Source organism: Lynx canadensis, chromosome D2 (genome assembly GCF_007474595.2).
Source record: "Lynx canadensis isolate LIC74 chromosome D2, mLynCan4.pri.v2, whole genome shotgun sequence".
Classification (NCBI taxonomy): Eukaryota; Metazoa; Chordata; class Mammalia; order Carnivora; family Felidae; genus Lynx; species Lynx canadensis.
The window spans coordinates 80325238-80346097 of record NC_044313.2 but is presented as its reverse complement, the minus strand read 5'-3'; the positions used below and the strand labels follow the sequence as shown (position 1 = coordinate 80346097).

Sequence of the window (20860 nt, the reverse complement as noted above, 5' to 3'; positions counted from 1 at the left end):
TTCCACTGAAATGGACCCCTAGCACAGGGGACCCCTAGCGAGCCCCTCTGGAGCAAAGACCAGGTCATCCTCTTCTTCGCTGTGTGGCCACTTCATGGAAGTGACTGAGAACAGCAGTGCCAGCCTCAGAAGCACAGAGAAGGCCTGACCACAGTGATCACCTCTCAGTAAATGTAAACCATCCCACGACACAACACAGAGAACAAAACGCACAGGTTTATTTATTTTTAATGTTTTTATTTATTTTTGAGAGAGAGAGAGAGACAGAGCATGAGCAGGGGAGGGGCAGAGAGAGAGGGAGACACAGAATCTGAAGCAGGCTCCAGGCTCTGAGCCGTCAGCACAGAGCCCGACGCGGGGCTCGAACTCACGGACTGTGAGATCGTGACCTGAGCCGAAGTCGGACGCTTAACCGACTGAGCCACCCAGGCGCCCCTAAAACGCACAGGTTTAAATTAGAGATCTCTGCAAAGATTTCATGCGGTGAAAAGCAGCTGGAGGCCTTAAATTATGCCTGCTCAACATTTGCTCATTTTCTTGGCGAGCATGGATTTACTGAATGCCCACTGTCTGCTGGGTGCAAACTTACAGTTATCATAAGTCATCAAATGAGCAAGGAGAATGGTGGGCTCTGGGTAGAAAACATAAAAAGGAAACTGAATTTAAAAATGTCTATGAGGTTACAGTAAATTGAAGAAATACCAGGAGCAAAAATGTCCATGATCCAGAGCTGACGGCACACTGGGAATCAATTTATTTTTGACATCTGTATAGTCAAGACATAGTATTTTCAGTTGGATGTTCTTTTCAGTGCCTTCTCCTTCTCCCTTGTTTTGGCCAAAATGACAAACCACAGGGACCCCGAGAAGAGAGAGGTCCTGAGAACTGGCCAGGTGTAAATGGTTATTTATCAAACCCTAGTGAACCCACCTAGAAGACCCCCTTCCCTGAATCCCCAGCTGCAGGCCCTCTGACCTCCCGCTCATCCTTCTGGCTCCGGGATAGGGACTTCCTACATTCTTTATCTTCCCTGCCCAATTGGAGAGGACTGCCTTCTTTATCTTTGTAATTTGGTGACCACAAACATATTATTTAAAAACAACATGAAAAGTCTGACACTGAGGGGGAATACAGCCCCAGAGCAGGAGGACCCTAGGCTCCTCTCATCCCACAAATACTACGTAGATAATTATCAAATCATCCTAAATATCCCAAAAATCGACCTGAAGATCCGCAGAACAAAACTCCATAACCAAAGCTGGATAAGAGGCCACATCAAAGAAGGCAGGAAGTATGGAGATGCGGTTGAGGGAAAACACGGATCTTGGGTGCTGCGGAGAGGAGCGAGCCATGGTGGGAGAAGGCAAGAGAGGAGCACACCTGGAAGGCACAAGAAGAACTTTTCCCCAAAGCCATTGGCTTGGAAAACGAGAGGGGCTGAATTTTTGACTTCTAGCAACAAGCGGGGCTTAAAGCCAGCAGGCTAGGCTGGGATAGAGCCTGGAGGGCACTGTGCTGCTTCTGGAGAGAAGGCAGGAAAACAACCTGGGGGCAGACAGTGTGGGTGTGGAAACAACATCTGAAGAATGCCTGGGGCCAACTATTTGATCTCAGAGCACATCCCTGAGAGGCAGCCTCCAGGGAGATACCTCTCCAGGAACAAAGAAGCTGGCTAAGGCCATTTCCCTCCTCCACCCCTCAGCATAAGCACAGACCCACCAGAGGGAAGCAGCAGGGAGCTGACACTGGCTGGCTGACCTGCTTACGCCAAGTCCCACACCCTGTACTCTGGCAGGACTGCCCCTCTCAGTCATGCTTGCCTCTGTCCCAGCACAGCAGGCACCTTCCCACAGAAGAACAGCACAAACCGCTGCCCACAGCATGTCCCCCAACCAGAGAGCTCTGCAGGGCCTCAGTTCTAGTGGAGGTGGCACCAGATCTCATTTCACAAGCAGACCAGAACACACCTAGTTAAAACTCTCCACATTCAGGCTAGGGCCCAAGCACTGCCCACAGCAGACAAGGAGAGCCTCTGCAGACCAATGGTCTGAAGGTCGAGCAGCCAAAACACAACAGCAGAGCACAGGCAGCAACGCACTGGAGACACTCCCTGAAGCACTGGCTCTGGGCACTACATGACCTTTTCTTCATAAGGTCATTACTTTCAGGAGCAGGAGACATAACTGGCTTTTCTAACACAGAGAAGAAGGCAGAGACTTAAACAAAGATGGAGGAATTTATCCCCAATGAAAAAACAAGGTGAAGCCACAGCCAGAGATCTAGGAGAAACACACAAGTAACATGCCTGATGGAGAATTTAAAGCAACAATCATAAGGATACTCACTGGACTTGAGAGAAGAATAGAAGACATCAGGGAGATCCTTACCACAGAGACAGAAGAGTTAAAAAAGAATCAATCAGAGACAAAGAGTGCAATAAAGGAGACTGCAAACAGGCGTGATGCAATGAACACGAGGATGGAGGAACCAAAGGAACTAATAAATGACACAGAACACAGAATTATGGAAAATAATGAAGACGAACAGCAGAGTGAGAGAAGAATTAAACAACACGAGAATAGACTTAGTGAACTCAGTGACTTCATCAAACATAGTAGCATTTATATTACAGGGATTCCAGAAGAAGGAGAGAAAGAAAAGGGGGCAGAAAACTTACATGAAGACATAACAGCAGAAAGCTTCCCTAACTAGAGAAAGGAAACAGACATTCAGATCCTGGAGTAACAGAGAACACCCATAAAAATTAATAAAAGCAGGCCAACACCAAGACATATTGTAAATAAATCTGCAAAATATAGTGACAAATGAAAAACAAACAAACAAACAAACAAACAAACAAAAAAGCAGCAAAGGCAAAGCGTGTTCTTAACTTACAAGAGAAAACCTGTAAGGCTAGGTGCAGATTTCTCCACAGAAACTTGGCAAGCCAGAAGGGACTGGCATGATATATTCAAAGTGCTGAGAAAAACCTACAGCCAAGAATACTCTATCCAGCAAGGCAGTCATTCAGAATAGAAAAATAAAGAGGTTCCCAAACAAAAATTAAAGGAGTTCATGACCACAAACTAGTCCTGCACAAACTAGTAAAGGGGACTCTGTGAATGGAAAGGAAAGAACATAAATGAGAACGTGAAGGTAGGAAACACAAAAGTAGTACAAATTAATGTTTCTATAAAAAAAAAATCAGTCAAGGAACTCACAAAATAAAAGGATGTTAAATATGACAACAAACACCTAAAACATGAGAAGGGCAGAAATAAAGAATGGGTTCAAACTTACACGACCATCAACTTGATACAGACTGCTATATGCAGAAGACGTTATATACAAATTTAACGGTAACTACAACTTAGAAACTACTAATAAATATGCAATGAATAAAGAAAAAGGAATCAAAATATATCACTAAAGAAAACCAGCAAACCATGAAATAAAGATAAGAAAGGATCAGAGACCATCTCCAGAAACAACCACAAAACAAGTAATAAAATGGCAATAGATACAAGTCTATCAATAATAACTGTAAATGTAAATGGCCTAAACACTCTAATCAAAACACACAGGGTGAATGAATGGGTAGAAAACAAGACCCACCTCTATGCTATCTACAAGAGAATCATTTCAGCCTGAAAGACACCTGCAGATTAAGAGTGAAGACATGGAGAAACATTCATCATACAAATGATCGCCAAATAAAAGTCAAAGTAGCAACATCGGACAAACTAGACTTTAGTACAAAGTCTGTAACAGGAGACAAAGAAGAACACTATATAACAACAAAGGGGACAATCCAACAAGACAATATAACTGCTGTAAATATTTATGCACCCAATATAGGAGCATCCAAATATATAAAACAATTGATAACAAACACAAAGAAAATAATCGATAGTAATACAACATTAGTAGGGGAACTTAACACCCCACTTAACAGATGGACAGGTCGTCTCAACAGAAAATCAACAAGGAAGCAATGGCTTTGAATGACACACTGGACTGGATGAGTTTAAGAGACATATTCAGAACATTCCATCCTACAACAGCAGAATACACATTCTTTTCAAGTGCACACGGAACATGTTCCAGAACAGATCACATATTAAGCCAAAAAACAGGCCTCAACAAATTCAAGAAAACCGAAGTCATACCATGTACCTTTTCTGACCACAATGCTATGAAACTTGAAGTCAACCACAGGAAAAAATCTGGAAGGACCACAGACACATGGGACGTTAAATAATATGCTACTAGACAATGAATGAGTCAACCAGAAAATAAATTTTTTTAAATCCATCGAAACAAATAAAAATGAAAACACAATGGTTCAAAACCTTTGGGATGCAGCAAAGGCAGTTCTGAGAGAGAAGAATTTAGCAATACAGGCCTACTTCGAGAAGCAAGAAAAATCTTACACTGAAAAGGGCAGAAAAAGAACAACAAACAAAGCCTAAAGCCAGCAGAAAGAAGGAGATAATAAAGATCAGAGCAGAAATAAATGACATAGAAACTAAAAAAATAAAAATAAAAATAAAAATAACAGAACAGATCAATGAAACCAGGAACTGGTTCTTTGAAAAAATCGATAAAACTGATAAGTCTCCAGCAAGACTTACTAAAAAGAAAAAAGACCCAAATAAATAAAATCACAAATGAGAAAGGAAAGTAACAACCAACACCACAGAAATACAAACATTTATAAGAGATTATTATGAAAAACTATATGCCAACAAATTGGACAACCTGGAAGAAATGGATAAATTCCTAGAAACATATAAATTATCAAAACTGCAACAGGAAGAATGAGAAAATCTGGGGCGCCTGGGTGGCTCAGTTGGTAAAGCGTCCAACTTTGGCTCCGGGTATGATCTCACAGCTCATGAGTTCAAGCCCTGCGTCGGGCTTTGGGCTGACAGCCTGGAGCCTGGAACCTGCTTCAGATTCTGTGTCTCCATCTCTTTCTCTAACCCTACCCCGCTTGTGTGCGCGCTCTCTCTCTCTCCTTCAAAAGTAAACATTAAAAAAAAAAAAAAAAAGAAAGAAAGAAAAAACAAACAAAGAAAGAAAGAAAGAAAGAAAGAAAAAGAAAGAAAGAAGGAAGGAAAGAAGGAAGGAGGAAGGAAGGAAGAAAGAAAGAAGAAAGAAGAAAGAAAGAAAGAAAGAAAGAAAGAAAGAAAGAAAGACAAAATTTGGACACACTAATTGCCAGCAATGAAATTGAATCAGTAATCAATAAACTCTCAACAAACAAAAGTCCGGGACCAGATGGCTTCACAGACGAATTTTAAAAAGAGATAATACCTATTCTTTTCAAACTGTCCCAAAATATTGGAAAAGGAAAACTTCCAAATTTATTCTGTGAGGCCAGCATTACCCTACTACCAACACCAGATAAAGACACCACAGAAAAAGAAAACTATAGGCCACTATCTCTGACAGGCATAGATGCAAACATTTTCAGGAAAATACTAGCAAACTCAATCTAACAATACTTTAAAAACATCATTCACCACAATCAAGTGGGATGTATTCCGGGACAGCCAGGGTGGTTCAATATTCACAAATCAAGCAACGTGACCATCACATCAATAAGAGAAAAGAGATGAACCATATGATCCTTTCAATAGAGGCAGAAAAAGCATCTGACAAAGTACAACATCCATTCATGATAAAAACCCTCAACAAAGTAGGTCTAGAGGAAATACACCTCAACAAAATAGGGGCCATGTATGAAAAACCCACTGCTAACATCATCCGAAACAGGGAAAATCTGAGATCAGGAACAAGACAGGGGTCTCCACTCTCATCACTTTTATTCAACACAGTCCTAGAAGTCCTGGCCACAACAGACAGCAAAAATGCATCCAAATTAGTAAGGAAGAAGTAAACCTTTCACTATCTGAAGGTGACATACTATATATAGAAAACCTGAACAACTCCACCAGAAAACCGCTAGAACTACTGGAACTATTTCAGTAAAGTCGCAAAATACCAAATCAACGTACAGAAACGTGTTGCACTTCTATTCACCAATAACGGAGCTGCGGAAAGAGAAATTAAGAAAACAGTCCCATTTATAATTTCACCAAAGATAATGAGATTATCTAGGAATAAACGTAACCAAAGAGATAAAAGACCTGTACTCTGAAAACTATAAAACACTGATGAAAGAAACTGAAGATAACACAAAGACATGGAGAGACATTCCACGCTCATTGACTGGAAGAAGAAATTCTGCTAAGATGTCTATACACCCAAAGCAATCTACAGATTGAATGCAACCCCTATCAAACTACCAACAGCATTTTTTACAGAGCTAGGACAAACAATCCTAAAATGTGGAGCCACAAAAGACACCGAATGGCCAAAGCAATCTTGAAAATGAAAAGCAAAGCTGCAGCTACTGTAATTCCAGATTTCAAGTTAAATAACAAAGCTGTAGTGATCAGAACAGTATGGTACTGGCACAAAAACAGACACACAGATCAACAGAACACAATAGAAAAACCCAGAAATGAGCCCACAATTATATGGTCCATTTATCTTCAACAAAGCAGGAAAGAATACCCAAGGGGAAAAAGACAGTCTCTTCACAGATGGTGCTGGGAAAACTGGACAGCTACACGCAAAAGAATAACACTGGGCCACTTTCTTACAGCAAACACCCACACACACAAAATTCAAAATGGATTAAAGACCTAAATGTGAGACCTGCAATCATAAAAGTCCACGAAGAAAGTATAGGCAGTAACCTCTGTGACATCGGCCATTAATAGCTCTTTCCAGATGTTTCCTGAGGCAAGGGAAACAAAAGCAAGAATGAACTACTGGGATTCCATCAAAATACAAAATTTCTTCACAGCGAGGGAAACAATCAACAAAACTAAAAGGCTGCTGGCTACCTACTGAATAGGAGAAGGTATTTTTCAGATGATATGCAATAAAGGGTCATTACCCAAAATACATCAAGAACATACAAACTGAACACCCAAAAAATGGATAATCCGTGAAAAAAATGGCCAGAAGACATGAAGAGACATTCTTCCAAAGAAGACACACAAACGGCTAATAGACACATGAAAGGCTGCTTAAACATCCCTTAGCATCAGGGAAATGCAAATCAAAACCACAAGATATCACCTCACACCTGTCAGAATAGCTAAAATCAACAACGCAAGAAACAACGGGTGTTGGCAAGGATACGGAGAAAAGGGGACCGTTGTGCCCTGTTGGTGGGAACGCAGACTGGTGCAGCCACCGTGGAGAACAGTATGGAGGTTCCTCAAAAAGTTTAAAACGGAGCTACCCTACGTCCAGCAAATGCACTCCTAGGTATTTATCCAAATTAAAAAAAAAAAAAAAAATGAACTAAGTGGTACATGCATCCTTATGTTTATCGCAGCATTATCAATAACAGCCAAATTATGGAAGCAGCCCAAATGTCTGTCGACTGACGAATGGATAAAGAAGGTGTGGTGTGTATACGTATATTTACACACATATATATACATACACACCAGAGAATACATACAATGGAGTATCAGTATCAGCCATAAAACAGAATGAAACCTTGCCAGTTGCAACCACGTGGATAGAACCAGAGAGACTAATGCTAAGTAACATGTCTGAGAACGAATACCATATGATTTCACTCACAGGGAAAATTTACCAAATGGAAACAAGCAAAAGGAAAGAAAGTGAAAGCAAGAAACGCACTCTTCACTACAGAGAACACACTGATGGTCGCCGGAGGGGAGGCGGGTGGGGGATGGGATAACAGGTGACTGGGGCCGAAGGCGTGTGCTTGTCGTGAGGACCGCGGGGTGACGTTCGGAGGTGCGGGATCACTACCTTGAACTCCTGAAACTAGTGTTACACTGTAGGTTAACTCGCTGGAATTAAAATACCAACTTTGATTAAGAAAAAAAAACAAACACCTTGCAAACAACGCACTTCAGCAAGTTTTCAACCAATTTAAGAACCTAAAACTGCGCCCGCTCTGCCGCAGGGTCTGCGCCACAGCCCCCGCCCCGAGGGCGGTGGGAGTCCCGCTGGAGGGACGCAGTGAAAGCGATTTGCTGGACGCCGCGTGTCTGAAGGGGCTCACCCTGCCCCCAGCACCCTGCACCCCGCTCCACAGGTACTCGGCTCAACACACAGCGGGCTGCCAGGCGTGGGCCCTTCCTGTCCCTGGCGGCTGGCTCTACCCCAGCGAAGGGCCTGCCCCGCGCGACGGAGGCCCCGGCGGAAGGGTCGGCACGTCCCTCGCCGCAGACCCATCTGGACCCCCCTCTGTGGCTTCGGCCCAGCTGCCCCTTGAGGGTCAGTACCCGGGCCCCCCATTCGTTTCCGCAGCCCGAGCCGCGAGACTTCCAGCTGCGGCCGACCCCCAGGTCACGTGCCCAGCTCGCAGCCCGGGTACAAGACACCTCACCAACCTCCCCTGCGCGGTGAATCCAAGCGGCTTCTAGTCTCCTGCCGTGGGCCCCGGCCAACCCGCACCGGCCGCGCCCCACCTGCCCAAGGTTCAGCCTGGGCTGCTCTCAAACCCGTCACGCTCTCCTACAATGCCAAGTTCAAACGTGCACAAACCTAAAATTTTCAGCGACGTACCATCATTTGGCTTAAAGGAGCAAAGTAAGCCCTGGAAATGTTTTGATTTACACAGGAATTCCTGGACAAGGGATTCAGTGCCGTCCGGCCTCTCTTCTCCCTGAGGCCGCCACGCACCACCTTCCCCGGAGCAAGAGGAGGGAAATGTTCTGTATCTGCTCCCCGCGCCCCCCCCCCCCACGAGGTCCACGTGGCTACTGAACACCTGAATGCAGCGGGTGCGCGTTAGAAACCGGATTGTTCATTTTAGTGCATTTTCACTGCACGGTCACGTATGTGCTGTAGAAGTCTGCACGTGGCCAGCGGCCAGGGGACCGGGCAGCAGAATGCGCGCGGCCACGCCCACTGTGGGGCAGGAGCTCTGCCGAGGGTGTTCTGTGGGCTGTGGTGGGGCACGAGCGGGTGTAGACACAGGCTCTGTAGAGGGATCAGTCCCTCTAGCAGACTCGAGTCACAGTTTAAAAACAACAACTCCCAGCCTCCCTGCTCCCCACCACGGACATGCCATGTTTGGAGACTGTGGTCCAGGCGGTTTCAGAGAAGGAAGCTCCTCGGAACACGGTGGCAGCCTGAGAAGGAAGAAGTCGGGAGGACACGGTGGGGGCTAAGGACAGGCCTGGACTCGAATCCAGGGCCGGGAAGGGGAGTAGCTCTTCACGCACAGAGAGCATTAGATGTCTTTCTGTTTTCCACCTGCTGGTCAGCTCCCTGCAGGGTCACTGGGACGCAGTGGTTTCTGCACCACACGCCATCTGGCCATCCTAACACCCCGGAGTCTGTGGAACACCGTGCCCCCCGACCTCCCCGATCTGGGCCGGCTGGTGAGGACGGGTTTCTGGGTTGGAAACATTTCATTTCCACATCTCCACCCGAGGCACGGACGGACACAGAGTAAACAACATCAGGCTCCTGACCCTCCCGAGGACTCTGCTCCTGGAAGTGAATGCTAAGGCTGTAAGAAGGTGACTCTCCCGGGTGACGTGCTAGACAGGTCTTCCTCCAACGGCTGCTCAACCGCGCAAAAATCTATTACTGTCAACAACGTGGACGGCAGGAAAACTTCCAGCTTAACAGTGTCAACAAAGTATTAAAAAAGCAGTCTTGTATGAATAGATTTTAAAAGGAACCACAGCTTCCAGAACCCCAAATGCCCAAAGACGGACATATCATCTTGACAACCAAGTAACCGCAGACTTCTTTCATTTAAAACTTTATTTCCTTGTATTTATTTAAAACCTTTAAAAGAATCTTAGCAATAAAAAACCACAGTGGGGGCACCTGCGGCCCGGTCAGTTAAGCATCTGACTTTGGCTCAGGTCACGATCTCAGTTCGTGGGTTCGAGCCCCACGTTGGGCTCGGGGCTGACAGCTCAGAGCCTGGAGCCTGCTTCGGATTCTGTGTCTCCCTCTCTCTCTGCCCCTCCCCCGCTTGTGCTCGGTCTCTCTCTGTCATAAAAATTTTTTAAAAAACACACAATGAAAAAAATCAGTGACATTCTGGCTATGAACTGCTCTGACCGGGGGCTTCTCTGGCTGCTGGGTAATCTGTGCGATTTCCTGACAATTACAGGATAGGCTCCCTAGCGAAGCCGGAATGGGTGAGATGACGTTGTAACTACAACGATGTGTCCCGGCTCGCTTTACTCATGCTCACGGGAGTCACTCACAGGACGAACACCGCATTTCCAGCATGAATAAGCACTGAGCTACACTCCGTTTTTCTCAACACTTTCGAAGCAGCAGCAGGAGCACGCACACAAACCGAAAAACACACGAGACTGGTACTGCAACGGTCATCACACCCTTGCCTCACCAGTCCCAGAGACGAGCATGCTCACAGTGAAGACGGGGGCCAGCCGAGAAGCAAGCGTGTCTGCAGGGTACCGTCCCCTAGAGGACTCGCCGGGGTGGCCCATTAGCCTTGCGGTTCATCAGCAAGACGATCAGGAGACGGCACATCTAACCGCACTCACGGTGGCGTTAAAATAAAAATGCCAGCTGAACACGTGTGGGGAGAAGTACAAACCGTCACGTAGCCCGGAGGCTGGAATCTGCTGGCCATGTTTGCTCGAAGCAGAATTCACGAGGAACCCCACGAGCAATCCCAAGAAAGCATGGTGGGCATGGGACGGAGCTACGTTCTGTGGCTTCCTGTGTGGCTGACACCGCACCGTGAGGGTGGGGGTGGGGGGGGGGGCTCTGCAGGGGTCAGGGGCCAGGGCAAGGCGAAGCGCGGTCTGGAACCTAACGGTCGGATCTCAAAGGCGCACAGACGGCCCCGGCACAGTCACAGGATCCCCCACGGACCCGCTCACCCCGCACATGTCTTTCGGTCCCTTTCGGGGTCTGGTCTTCTCTCCCAAGTGAGAAGGGGCAAGGGGTCTACCCAGCCCTCACGTCCGGTACCCACAGACCAACCACGCTGCTGGTGGAAACCGGCGATTCCAGTGAAATGAAGGCTCTAGGAATTTCTGGGAAGGGGGTCGGATGTTTTTTCAGAGAGGAAGACTACACCCACGAGACCTATTTAAATCAGTACATCAAAGAATTGATCACACACCAAGCTTAAACTGTGAAGAATACAAGCCCATGGACACGGGTCAGGAGGTGCGCTGTTCTGTTCTACTTTGACACTTTTAAATCGCTCTGCTCCCTCTGTGTCCGAGATGTGTCTGGGCCTTTCGGCGGGACTCCGTTTCAACCTGCAAAAACCTATCTTCACGTCTGGTGACTCAGCACAAGTCCAGAACCCGCGATCTCGCTAGCAAACAGTGCGGCACGCGACCCGGCAGAAGCAAATACACGGTCAGCCTTCGAGCCCTTTCAACACGCCTGTCGCAGCTCAGGGAATTTTCTGGTCTCACCCACATCTGAGAAAGCAAAGTGATGGGGAAGAACCCTAAGCGGGGAAATCATCGAATCGGGCTTCAAGAATTGTGGCCACTGGCGCCACCTAGGACTCTACGTCGTCTGTCATCCCCTTCGTCCATCAGTAACCTGACTTTCAGCTCGTCTGGATGATCAACCTCTTTCCTTCTGACCGCACAGAGGTCTGCGACTCTGTGTACCCAGCTCAGGGTTCTCTGGTAGAACCACCGAGTTTTCGTCATTATCGCTCTCAACCCAGCAACCCTCAGGCAGCGTGAGGCCAGGAGCGTCTGGCACATCACCTTCTCTTTCCGTTTAATCAGGGGAGTTAAGCAAGTTTGAAGGGTGGCCTCATGACGGCCTACGAGCACTACGGGGCTTAGCCTGTGTCGCAAATTCCTCAGAAGTGGGTTTTGATCCCCAAGTCCTTCCTCTTCCACGTGCCGCTTGGGCTGTGGCTGCTGCGCTTTGCTCCCGGGCCGTTCCTGCCCTAACAGCGTGAAGTCTCTCCGCTGCTCCAAGAGGAAAGACTTCCACAAACCCAGAGACAGGCAAGTTGCCGGGGGAGCGTACTGACATTCACTCCACTCGAGGGCTCAAGTCCCGTGTTCAGTAGGATGCAAACGATTCAGTTCAAAGGCAACAGGGACCTTGAGCGCAAAAACAAAATCTCTTTAAGAATCCACTAACAGCTACCCTACAACCAAGCAATTGCACTACTAGGTTTTTATCCAAGGGATGCAGGAGTGCTGTTTCAAAGAGACACACGCACCCCCGTGTTTATGGCAGTACTATCGACAATAGCCAAAGTATGGAAAGAGCCCAAATGTCCATCGACGGATGAATGGATAAAGAAGATGTGGTATATCGTACCACATACAATGGAGTTATCATACAATGGAGTTATCACTCGGCAATCAGAAAGAATGAGATCTTGCCATTTGCAACTGCGTGGATGGAACTGGAGGGTATTATGCTAAGCGAAATTAGCCAGTCAGAGAAAGACAAAAATCCTATGACTTCACTCCTATGAGGACTTTAAGAGACAAAACAGATGAACATAAGGGAAGGGAAACAAAAATACTATAAAAACAGGGAGGGGGACAAAACAGAAGAGACTCATAAATATGGAGAACAAACAGAGGGTTACGGGAGGGGTGGTGGGAGGGGGGAAATGGGCTAAATGGGGGAGGGGCACCAAGGAATCTCCTCCTGAAATCACTGTTGCACTATATGCTAACTAACTTGCATGTAAATTAAAAAACAAATGATTAAAAAGAAAAAAAAAAGAGTCCACTAACTCACTCCAACCCTCCAACCCGAGTAAGAACCTCTTGCTAAGCCAGGGAACTTTTCACTGCTGCGTCTCTCCGGCCAATCCTGGAAGACGAACCGAGCTGCGAAACCCTCTCCCTTTACAAAGCGGAGAGCAGGTGGGCTGTGGGCACCGTGGGCGGCTTGGCCAATCTTTCCACCCACGCCTCATCACACACGCACCAAATCCCTCTTAAGTCAGATACACGAACTTTCCACTGATCTCACGGATGTGCTGCCTGACTCACGGATGGCCTCCGGACTCCCAGAACGCGACTGCCACACCAATGCGGTGACAGGAAGAGCAGTCACGTGAAAGCTTTGCTGCATCTTCCGTGGGGAGGCTGAGCGGGTATAGGAAGTCACCGAGGCTGCAGAGTTCACACGTTTGCGTGTACACGAGGCTGGGGGTGCTGCCTGTACCTTAAGGCACTAGGAAATCTATTAAGAGACCACAATATCAAGAGTAGGATGAGAAAACAGAGTTAATTAAACTGCCCAAGATTAAACGCTCCAAACAAGTTTTTACGGTAGAACAGCTCACAGAGGCAGAAAGGCCCCGGGCTGGTCCCAGCAGCGGGGTGGGGGTGGGGGGTGAGTACTGGGCTGGAGAGGGGGGCGGGTAACAGGGCTCTTGCTGTGCCCGCTCTGAAGCGTTTCTGCCCTCGGTGCATGCCACGGACCTTCCCCACAGGCCACAGTTCACACTTCCTAAGACTCCAGCCTCCTGAATCCTGACCAGGACCCCTTTTCTGTTTCTTGTCTTTCTGCTATTAGAAATCCAATTTCTCTATTCATCCTCTTTCCAAGTCTCACATGTCAGCAAGCCTCGGTTAATCCCACCACCAAAACCAATCAATAAATAAAAGTTAATTAAAAAAACAACAAAACAAAACAATGGCTTACTACTGTGCCTACGAACCGGACTGCAAGATTTATGTACGTGGCCTCGTTTATTCCTGCGACTCTCATGAGACAGGGACTGGGTTTTCACAGATAAAGAAACTTGCCCCAAATCACACAGCGGGTTAATTCAGTACGGCCGAGATGCAAACACAGGCTTATCTGACTCCTGAACCCCTGTAAAGTACTCCTCCGGGGAACGGAGCAAATGAGATCTTGCTGGGCTGCTAATAAAGTGTAGACGCTGTATACGTGTGCACATTCCAGAACGCATGAACTCTCCCAGGCCCTTTCCTAAACAGACCCTTAACGCTCCCTCTGACAGAGCTAGAGCAAAGATCAGGATTGAAATTTCAGAAACACATACTGAAGAGTGAACAAGCAGGGGCTTTCAACCTCAGCACTGACGACATGCGGACTGGACCTTTCATTCCTGGGCGAGGGGCTCCTCCCACGCAGGCAGCCGCTAGCAGCGTGCCGGGCTTCTGCGCACTGAACGTGCACAGCACACTCCTCCCCACCAGCCCGGGAAACCACTGCGTTCAGCTGAGTGCCTCAGATCGCATCACTGTTAGTTAGATCATACTGATACCAAGAAAGAGCGCTTCTAACTTCTAGTTTCATGGAGATTTCTAGGATACCAGACGACAGCTCCTTAAGAGAAAGCACCTGCTGGACTGGATAGAACATACACAACTGAGAACGTGACCCCGTGTTTCACTTTACAGGACGCAACGACCATCTTTCAGCCTCTGCACGAAGGTACGCGTCCCCAGCGTCTTCAACCTCTGTTCAAAGTTTCCAGACCCGTGGCCAAACCGGATTACCCCATTCTGGGCACACACCGAAACACAGACCGAGAAACGTACACAGCTTTGCCCAAAGTGGTAAAGGCAAGATCAACAGAGGACTAGCATCTCACACATACAATTTACATCAGGCTTGGTTTTTAAGCACTTCACGTGGATTATCTAATTTAATCATTGGACATCTTTGACCACCATATAAAGTAGGGATTACTGACCGCGTTTTATGAATGAAGACACAGAGGCCCAGAACAGTCAAGTAACTTGCCCGAGGTCAAGCCAGACTCCCTGCTCTGTTTTTCGTTTTTTAAGTTTGTCCACTCATTTTGAGAGGGAGAGAGAGAAAGAAAGAGGGAGGGAGGGAGGGGCAGAGAGAAAGGGAGAGAGAATTCCAAGCAGGATCCGTGTTGTCAGCGCAGAGCCCAACTCGGGCTCGAGCCCATGAACTCTGAGATCATGACCTGAGCCAAAACCGAGAGTCGGACGTTCAACAGACTGAGCCCCCCAGGCGCCCCCGAGTCCCCGTTCTTTACCACCATCTCCAATGTTCCAGAGAACTCAGGGACCGTCGCCTCCTTGGTTCTAAATACTCCACCTCCGTCAGTGCGTGAGGTCTTTCCTCCAACTGTTATCAAGGGCCCCACACCGCTGGCACCTTGCGCGAGGCTGACGTCACCCTCCCGACCATCCCCCTTTGGGACAAGACACAAACCCACTTGTCCCACCTACATCTGTCCCACCTTGAGCAAAGAACACAGAGCACTTTTGTTAACTGTCTGGCTGAGGCCGACCTGTCATCACCTACGGTAATGCTGACATACCTGTCCGGTCACCACCAAAAAGGAAATGAGGTCAGATGGAAAGGAGTGATGCTGGATACCAAACGTCGCCACTCTTTCTAAATCGATCCCTACCCGTCTTTTCAAGACTGTCATTTATAGTTCTGCTAGATGATGCCAACGTAAGCCCTGAGTGTCAAGTTTCCAGAACTGACCATCCCCCCCACCCGCAGTTTTGAAAGCCAAGCTGCCCGGCACACTTCCTCCCCTCCATGATTTTCGCAAGATAACCCCCCAGGGGTGTTCTCATCACACCGGCATGTGCTTTCAACATCCTCCAGAACTCAAGTCACTCAGTGCGGCGAGGATTTAGACAGGTTTCGGGAGGAGGCCACGGCACCGGCATCTTGCCGCGGAAGGCAGGTGGGCGTTCTGTGTCAACAGACGGTGACGACGACAAGGTGGGGGTGTGAGCAGTACCCAGTTCTGGCATAGATACTGCAGCTCACGGCCTCGTTCTCTTTCATCGGGATATCCCAAGAGACGACCCAGCAGATGGACCCTCCTGCTGTCGGCCGCCCCTGGTGAGACACACGGAGACTTTGTCACCTTCGCCTGACAAGAAAAGTCGTAGCGCGCGGAGCGTGACCTTCGCGACCTCACCGTTCCTAACAGACAGGTGCGACGCTAACCTGTGTGCTGAAAACAAGTTTAAAAACGTGTCACATCACGGAGAAACTACTGCGGGTGCACACTCACACGCAGAGAATGCCACCGCTGGATGTCCACGGACCAGGCGGCTTGATTCGACAACGACAGAACTCCTGAGCTGCCCTTGCCCTTGGGTGAATGAGGAAGGAGCAGGAAGAATCTGCAAATCCACAATGAAAAGGGCTTCAAAGAAAAAAAAAAAAAAACAGTACAAAGTCACCCTAAATCAGTAACTATGAGGCGGTCACATGCGCTAACAGGTTCATCGAGAACAGGGTTTTGCTTAGTTAATATTTGAAGACCATGGGCTCCTAAAGTAAATGCGTTATTCCTTGAACTTCGGCATTTGGGCACGGGGGCAACAAGGAGCGTTTAAAATCACACACACACACACACACACACACACACACACACACACACACACATCTGCTCTGAATGAAGAAACTCCTGTGGATTATTTCACATGGAAAAATGACCAAATCTTAAACGCCACCTTCGAGTGTAAACCCAGCTCACCGGCTGTGAAATCTGGAGATGATGTAACCTTGCCAAAGCTGCTTCTTCAACTATAAAACAAACAATACCTCTATCCCTCGGCAATAATGTAAACGTTAAATGAGGTATGGGCGTAAAGCATCTCACTGCCTAATAGCAGGTCCTTAAATGCCCGGCCCTGTCACAATTATTAGGCAAAGCTCAAATCAAAATCGAATTTAAGGGCGCCTGGATGGCTCAGTCGGTTAAGTGTCCAACTCTTTTTTTTTTTTTTTGGATGTTTATTTATTTTTGAGACAGACAGAGACAGAGCACGAACCGGGGAGGGTCAGAGGGAGGGAGACACAGAATCCAAAGCAGGCTCCAGGCTCCGAGCTGTCAGCACAGAGCTCGACGCGGGGCTCGAACCCACGGACTGTGAGATCATGACCTGAGCCAAAGTCGGATGCTTAACCGACTGAGCCACCCAAGTGCCCCTAAGTGTCCAACTCTTGATCTCAGGGTTCCTGACTTCAAGCCCTGAGTGGGGCTTCTCTCTCTCTCTCTGCCCCTTCCCCACATTCTCTCTCTCTCTCTCTCTCTCTCTCTCTCAAAATAAATAAACTTGAAAAAGGAAACTTAAAAAAAATCTAAGTTTATTTCATCCCTTTAGATTTTAGACTGGAGAGATTTACCAAAGTATTTTCCCCTTGTCACCGCCCGTGGGGGGACTTTTCCAACTACCCCAGGGCGCTTCACGCCATTTCTTTCGATATCACAGGCTGGTCCTCAAAAGAACCAGGATTCCGTGTTGTCACATCTCACACAGAGGCACTTGATGAGTTAAAGTCAGAGCGACAGAGCAACAAGCCTGTGAGCTTGGACACAGCGCTACCCGGAGGTCAAGGTGTAACTAATTAAAAATTCCATCCAATTAATTTAATTACTACATGTGGATTTCTTTCTAGAGAGGTTTCCTTCCCAGAGCTACGAAGTCAGCTGCAAAGAGCCGTTCTGCCACAGGGCCTGTCGGCTTGCAGTCGTCTCTGTCTCCGTGAATGAAGGAGAAGGGCACCACTCACAGCTTCGCCATTCACGTTCGCAACTTCGTGGTTCAGTTTACAACCTTCCCGCCACCCGCTCCGCTACCAGGACGCCCTCGGCCCGCCTTGCCCGGACGGTCCGTGTTTCTGACGGCGACACACGTCTGTGGCACTGTGTGCGTCCTCAGCCAACCAGAATAATCACGAGATTCGGCTTCTCCTGTCCCGGACACCTCCCCACCCCCTCGCAAAAACATACTTCACGTACAGCACACAAACAAATCTCGGTGCACTAGCGGACTCGTATTCGACACAGGAAGATTTTTAAGGAAGTTCCACGATTTTATTTCTACGTACAGTTTCAAGGGAGAAGGCAACAGAGTAGAGAGGGGACTGGACGGAGACCTCAGGTCTCCGGGCTGTCACTTCGGCGTGACTTGGCCGCCGCGCACAGCAAGCACCCACGGGGCCGGGGGCGCCAGGCCGGGCATTCTGCGGGGACTTCTAGGCACCGGTCACGCGAGCACTTGCTGGCCACAACGCTCAGGGCGCGTGGCGGTGGAGTAAACACGCGGAGCACGTGCCGCCCTGGCCCCGGCTCCCCGCCAGCACGGGAGCTCGCCGGGGACGTTCGGCAGGCACGGGCGCTGGACCTTGAGGGGGGACTCCCCCAAACCCAGGAACCTGGCCGTCCGCGCAAGCCCGCCCGCCCGACAGGCTGCCCCGGGGACGCGCGACGCCCCCAAGCGGAGCCGGGCCCCGCGCACGTGCGGCGCGTCCGCGCACGCCGCCTCCCGCACCCGGGCCCGCCCGCACCCGGGCCCGCCGTCTCCGCCAGCGCGGCGCGCACCGCGCACCGCGCACGGCACCCGATCCGAGCCACGCGTCCCCGAAGGCGCACGCTTACGTCTCCGGTCCCCGGGGGCGGTCTCGGGACGGTTCCTGGGGCGCCGAGTGAGCGCGCGCCCGCGCGCGCGGCCCCGGCGGGGAGGGGGGACGGAGGGGGGCGCCCCGGGCCCTGCGCCTCGCCCCGCGGCCTGGCCGGCCGGCGCGCGCCGACCCCGACACGGACACCCGCGCGGGGCTCCGGGGCGCGGGCAGCTGGCGCGCCGACTGCCGCTCCCGAGGCTCCGGCGCGGAGGCCGCGGGCGTGGCCGGGCGGCGGAGGGTTTTTGGAATGCAGGGTGTGGCCGTCTAACACAGCAAAAAAGAAATGAGTCAGCCCGGGCAGTCCTAACCAATAAGCGTGTTCACTGGCGGCTAAGGCGGAACTTTCCTTTCTTGATTTATATCGGGCTTCGGGGCCGTTTTACAGCCTTTAAAACAAAAAAAAAAAAATCTTTTTTCTTTTTTTCTAACTTCAGCCTCTAACAACTTCAAGGAAATGGTGGATGGCTCTTCAGAAACTCTTTCCAAACAAGAATTAATCTTGTTATGAAATACTTGAGCAGTGGATGTACGCTGATTTCCACTCCTTCGGGGAAAAGTTCTCGAGTTAGGCGGTGATTCTGGATGTAATGAGCATGGGATCTGGGATCACGGCAGATTCAGACCTGACCTCTGACACGAATGACCTTGGCCAAGTTAATTATCTGCAGAGAAGGGGCACCAAACACCCGCCTGACACGGCTTGTGGGACAGCTCGTATGTCATAATACATGGACAGCGTTTTTGGCACAGTGCTGGACATACAGCAGGCACTCACCGGTGCTGTCTTGTCCCTCTAAGCTCTGAGTCAGAATCACCAAAACTATGGACCAAGTAGCCTTTAAAAAAAAAGTCTTTTCAATGTTAAAATATCCAAATAATTTTAGAGCTGAAATAGTACTCAGGTGTTGTATGGTCTGAGTCCCTTATTTGAGTGATTATAAAAAAAAAAAAAATTAAAGAGGAGTGCCTGGGTGGCTCAGTCTCCGCTCAGGTCATGATCTCAGGGTTTGGTTGGTGGGATGGAGTCCCAGGTGGGGCTGATTGGAGCCTGCTTGGGATTCTCTCTCCCTCTCTCTCTGCCCCTCCCCTGCTCCCCTGCTCGCACGTGTTCTCTCTCTCTCTCTCTCTCTCTCTCTCTCTCAAAATAAACATTTTTTTTAAATTAAAGAAACTTTTGATTTAGGATCCTGGGATTTGGTGTTATACAATAGGAGCTTTACTACCAAAAAAAAAAAAAAAAAAGGCTTAAAATGGAAATGATTTCATTGACGCCACAGTAAATCAACTGTTAAAAAAGTAAGAATGATTTTCAAATACTCATTCCATCTGGGTTACTGTGCCCTAAACATAACTCTGGAGTAAAAATACTTAAAGGAAACTTTAGGTAACTGGGAATTGGCAAATCACAGAAGCCTCCAGAACCACCAGGTTCTGTGGACCAGTAAAGAAAGGAGTTGATGGTTAGTGGGAGTAGAGTTTTAGCCGAGTAAGAATTTTTTTTTAAGCTACAAAGTAAATCTTCTTGGCTTTGGAGAAGATCTCCTAAGTTTAACTTTCGCATATTTGTTCAGAACCAGTCATTCTATAGGCCAAAATTTCTTCAAAATACTCATCAGCAAAGATGAGATCTAGAGTGAGATCAAAGGCCCTTTCTAAACTGGGATTTTCTGCAAACCAGCATGCAAGAGTGAAAGAACAGGGCACCAGGAACCCAGAGCTGCAGCTCTAATCCCAGCTCTGCCCATGAGTGACCAGGAAGCCAGCCCTAAGCAAACTGCTTCATCATCTCTCTTAAGGTCTCTAAGAATTCCTCCACCTGACAGACCAACGTTATGGTCAAAAAGGGCAGGTGCAAGGTAAGCCTATGACCTCACACTGATGCTTAGTAACAGGCATACATTCGCCCAGTCTAGATGATGAAGCTGAAAATCTCTGTTGACTCTCACATAAAAGTAATCTTATCATCCTGGATGCTTTAAGTGAAATTCTGGAGTCATCTGAGCCCTGCCCCTTTCCAGAGAATTCAGTATCAACAGGTATGATGAGGGCCTCCTATGTGGGCTTCACATATCTGTACCGTTTCCCCCATTCCCAGCTCATGCACTCATTCCCCTATGCCAGGTCACCAAGGCTGGGTGTCCCTTGAGTGCTGTTCCAGCGGCCAGGTCCCTCCCTCTGTGCTCCTAATGCATCATCGCCAGCACCTGATAAATGTGAAAGTCCAGCATGCCACCATGCCATAAACCTTCCCTCTCTCTACCAATTAAACAACCTGGTTTTATAGCAGAGATCAAAAGGAAAATATTTGCTTTATAGGCAACCTTCCTCAAACAGTCACGCAAATTAATACGTATTTTTAAGCACAGTGATTTTCTGTTTACAAAACTATTATAACCAGTTA

At 48.3% G+C, this 20860-nt stretch overlaps 1 protein-coding gene across 10 annotated transcripts in view; it reads right to left on the bottom strand.

The window, feature by feature from the left end:
* Positions 1-20860, bottom strand: part of SGMS1 (sphingomyelin synthase 1) — a 287672-nt gene that overhangs the window by 85504 nt on the left and 181308 nt on the right. The window contains exon 1 of one of the 10 annotated variants that reach the window (XM_030335451.2): positions 18437-18535. The exons of the other annotated variants lie outside the window; for them this stretch is intronic. The gene's annotated coding sequence lies outside the window, so the exon portion shown is untranslated. Of the gene's footprint in view, positions 1-18436; positions 18536-20860 lie in introns of those variants that run through there. 10 annotated transcript variants of the gene reach the window in all.